The sequence below is a fragment of the Gymnoscopelus microlampas genome (assembly GCF_963454915.1).
Source record: "Gymnoscopelus microlampas genome assembly, chromosome: 8".
Taxonomy (NCBI): Eukaryota; Metazoa; Chordata; class Actinopteri; order Myctophiformes; family Myctophidae; genus Gymnoscopelus; species Gymnoscopelus microlampas.
The window spans coordinates 39,034,602-39,039,381 of record NC_139945.1 but is presented as its reverse complement, the minus strand read 5'-3'; positions in this window follow the sequence as shown (position 1 = coordinate 39,039,381).

The window sequence follows — 4,780 nt, the reverse complement described above, 5'->3', positions numbered from 1 at the left end:
CTTCATGTACTTTTTAGCCGCATGCGCTAGCGTTGGCTCTATAAACAGCACTAGTCTTAGTCCGACACCCGAGTGAAAAGTGTCGACACCTGAGTCAAAAGTGTCGACACCTAAGTCTCATTGGCTGTCCTGGCTGTCCATCACACTTCCCCCCTTTTAAGCTCCCCTTTTAAGCCAATGGGGAGACGGAAATGTAACGGATACGTTAGTCAACGAATTAGACGAGACGAAAATGTTAGGGCGGGACGAATGGAGAAGAGATCCAATCAGAATCACTCTTTTTGTGGGACTAGCTGGGAAGGGATCCAATCAGAACGATCCCCATTGTTAAGTTAGGTTGCTTCACCCGGAAGCAGACCATATTAGGGGCCAGCATCGACAGACACAAATCACAACAAGGCAACGCACGGAGTTACACAGCAGAGAGAGAGAGAAAGGGAGACAGCTTCAGCCAGGTGGGTTAGCTTAAATGCTAGCGTGCTTCATTAGACCTAGTTTGGCTATTAAGTTATTATTTGCCCATGTTCACACTGACTTCAATCTTAGCTATTGTTGGGAAGACCCGTGTGGTGTCACAAAATGTTGCCACCACTTATATAAAAAACATTAGAGCGTTAATTTGCGACGCTAAATGTTGCCAGGTTTGGCGAGAGAAACAAGCAATCCAAAAAACAGTAATCAGGTCTATGAAAAGATTGGGGCCAAAAAAGCCTGCCACATGCGGCTTTATTATGACGTTGGTCATACTTGTTTGTTACTGTTTTTGTGTGGAGGCCAAGGAAAGCCTTAACCACTTAAGCCCTATTTCATAGACCTAATAGCCACATGTGACACATTGTCATTTTTTAAAGTTTTTGAAAGATTGTGAACATTTTGCATATAATGACATGCCCCAAATTTGAGACGCCAGGTTGAAAGTAATTAATGAGCAAAAGCTGTTGGCCTATGTTGGATTCTGGAAAAGTGATGCCAGGTTGATAATAGTGTAATCAGGCTTCTTTGGGTTGACTGCCAAGAGCAACAACACTGGGCTGAGAGGATCGAAGCTACCTCTGTCATATATCAGCTATAGGCAAGGCTAGAGGCTAGAGGGACAGTGGCAGTGACATGGGGTGTATGAGAGAGAAGAGAGATTGTTATATTTTGGCTGTCGCAAGGTTTTTGATCGATATTACTCCAGCAACTCCCACTTTATCGTCTTCTTTTTTGTGCTGCTCCTCAACGACATTATTGATTAACGTGAATCATTGGCCAGTATAGCTGCACAGGTCACCAATATGAGGTCAGGCTTTCTTCCAGGACAAAGAGGTTGAACTTTGATGAAGGTGAGATGAGAATCACAGTGCTCGATGGTCAGCAAGCATTGACGTCATTTGATTGTTATTAGGTCTAACATGCACTGTTTGTGGTTTCTTCCTCATAGCAGCATGGGGAGTGGGGACAGCAACAGGCCAAACAATTTACAATTTTGGCATTTAGCTTATCCAGAGTAAGTGATGAAACCTAGTAAACAAACAACAGGGTAAATGGTCAAGTAAATAGATAGCAAATAAATAATTTAAGAGCTAGGCTACATAGTAACTAGGAAAACATCAAAACTAGCATCTTTGATAATGCATTCTATTTAGATACTTAGCATTTGTGGACAACTATAATTTAGACTTTTATATTTCATCTGCTATGCTATTTTCCCTCTAATACTACCAAAGGAAGTAATTCTACAAAGGGATTAGTGGGGTGAGGGGGTGAGAGCATTACATTGTAATGAGATGGAGTGCAGGCTTTTCTGATATTAAAGAGATAAGGGCTGCCAAAATGAGCCAATGTTTGATACAGAGGAGTGTCCCTGATGCAGTGGAGGGAGATGGGAAGACGATGTGTGAGGAGCAGATACCATTATGATAGCAAACATGTTGGTGTTTGTAGAGAGCAGTGACGAGGAAGGAGAATACAAATGTGCATCCCCTCTCTTCCCCTGGGTCGGCCACATCGCTCTAATGTCCTCAGCTTATTTCTCCTGCTAATTAGTGGCACAACTAATCTTCCAAAGCAAAACACTTTACAACAATTAACAATCCCTGTAGAACATTGACTTACAGTATTTGTCATTGTTCAACTGGCTTATCTTGGTTGTGATGTTTTCCAATTATCCAAAGGGAATTGGTACTGGGATATGTTTTTTTTTTTTTGTGCAACTTTGTTTTAATGGAAATGATCCAGTGCCGGAAAAAAGCGCAGAACGTAGAAATCAGTCTGGATTCCAGACTACCATGTACAGTAGATGTCCTGTAGCAGTTCTACCAGAAACACCCAGGCCCAGTATTCTCATGGGCCCAGGTCTACCGTGTTGCGGCTATGATAAAATATATTACAAAGCACATGGAACACTGTAATGAGACTATACACTAAGTACTAAATACTCTATATTACTGTAAGAACTGTACAGAGTTCTATAATGAGATCAATAATACATCTCCATACCTTAATAGTTTTAGCCTTCACTCTATGTTCTCTTGTTCGGATCTCTCATGAGTACCATTGGGAAGAGTGTTGGCAATCCAAGCAGAAACCACTTTAAACCCATATCCCAACTGTGGCGTGTCATAGGCCAGTGGTTCTAAACCTGTGGGTCCGGACTCCCAGGTGGGTCCCCACATGATTTTGGGGGGGTACCCAGATGACAGTAAAGTGACAATTTAAAGGGCAAGACCACTTTGGTAGAGGTTTGGGTTGTGTAGTTACCTTGCCATGATGTAACTCCAAAGGTGGGCAAGAAATAAAAAAAAAATGCTCCATTGATTAGAAATTGATAATTCAAAATATGCTCCTCATTGACTTACATTGTACGGTAAAACTGCTCTCAAAGTCACTCTTTTAGCACAAAAATGAATGCAAACAAAGTTGATTCAGACAATATAGAACATCACCAAACCCAGTACTGTTTTTTTTTTAAATAAAAATTTCAACTTCCTGTTGATTTTGCCATTTTTAATAAGTAGAAAACCCGGACTGGATCGGCGGATCCGGATCCAGATCTTCCAATAGTAAAATCAACAGGAAGTTGAATTTTGTATTTAAAAAAAAAACAGTACTGGGTTTGGTGATGTTCTATATTGTCTGAATCAGCTATGTTTGGGTTCATTTATGTGCTAAAAGAGTGACTTTGAGAGCTGTTTTACCGTACAATGTAAGTCAATGAGGAGCATATTTCGAATTATCAATTTCTAATCAATGGAGCAATTATTTTTGATTTCTTGCCCACCTTTGGAGTTACATCATGGCAAGGTAACTACACAACCCAAACCTCTACCAAAGTGGTCTTACCCTTTAAGGACTTTTAAGACCTTTTTAATACCTAAAAATAAATAAAGAAGAAAGCAAAGAAAAAGACCAATACTGCATCAAAAGTAATCAAATCAAATTATTTTGGGGGGTCACGACCTGAAAAGGTTGAGAACCACTGTCATAGGCAAACGTGAATTTCTTTTCAAACAATAGCAGATCTGCTATATGTGATTTGTTGTGAGCTTGTGGATCAGAAGATTTCAAAAATAATTTAGAAAATGATTGTGGTAAAATGGTTAAGTGGTTAAAAGTGGCAACATATATATGAACCACACTTGCAGTGGTAAACATTGACGCATTAAATTGATTCACCATGAAGAATGCAATTACCCACTTACAGTGTTTTACTAATGTGTGGATTGCTAAGCCATTAGTGCCAATACCTTTGGGCTGTGCTGCAATGCAGGCAGCATTCAAAATGCATTGTGCCGATGAATCTTCAGATATCACTGATAGAGTATAGAACCTATTACACTACACTATGAGTCAAGTGATGTATTAGTCACTCTGCTGGACAGACACACTTTGTTTGCATATATGTGTACTGTATGTGGATATGCTAGCAGCAAGTTCAAGGCTATGGGTTAAAGCAGGGGTGGCAAACTGGTGTTTCGCGGGCCAATTCCGGCCCGCGACGTCGTCAAATCTGGCCCTTGAGGTGATTTGAAAAAACGGCATTTAATACTACCTCTAATGGAAAAAAAAACGAGAGAGAAAAAAAAAAGGCAGAAAAAAACGCCAGCGCCCGCCAGTTCCTTACTGAGGCTCCTGGGGGTTGAATACTGGACAAACTTGTTATGTGAGAACAATGGCCAAGCTGTGAAGCCACAGCCAAGGTCATTAACATACAGGCCTGAAGTGCAGACATTATATTGCCTTTTGTTAGGCTATTCAATGTTAGTTTTAATTTCTTGAAATCATATTTATTTAATTTGCAACTGTATGGCATGCTAAGGTTTTGAGACATATTGTATTATATTACTACACAATAGTAAATAAATAATTCTAAAAATATGCTTTAAATAACTGATCTATGGATTATAGTTATGATAAGTGTTGCCATAATCACGTAGCTCTACAACAGAGGCATAGCCATGACAGCAATGGTACAAAATAATATTTAAGAAAATGTATATATATTTTTTTTAAATAATCATTTTCAGCCATTCGGCCAAGTGTTTCCTATATTCGGTATTCGGTTTCGGCCAAGAATTTGATATACTGTATAGCAGTGACTCAGGTGTAGTGAAGTAGAAGTAAAAGTACTGGAAATACTCTAGTAAAGTAAAAATACCTCAAATCTTTACTTAGGTACAGTACTTGAGTAAATGTAATTAGTTACTTTACACCACTGTTGTTCTATGAATCTAATTATTTAACCACCCACTTCAAATTGAATTATTCTACTTAAAATGGTTTATTATTATTATTATTA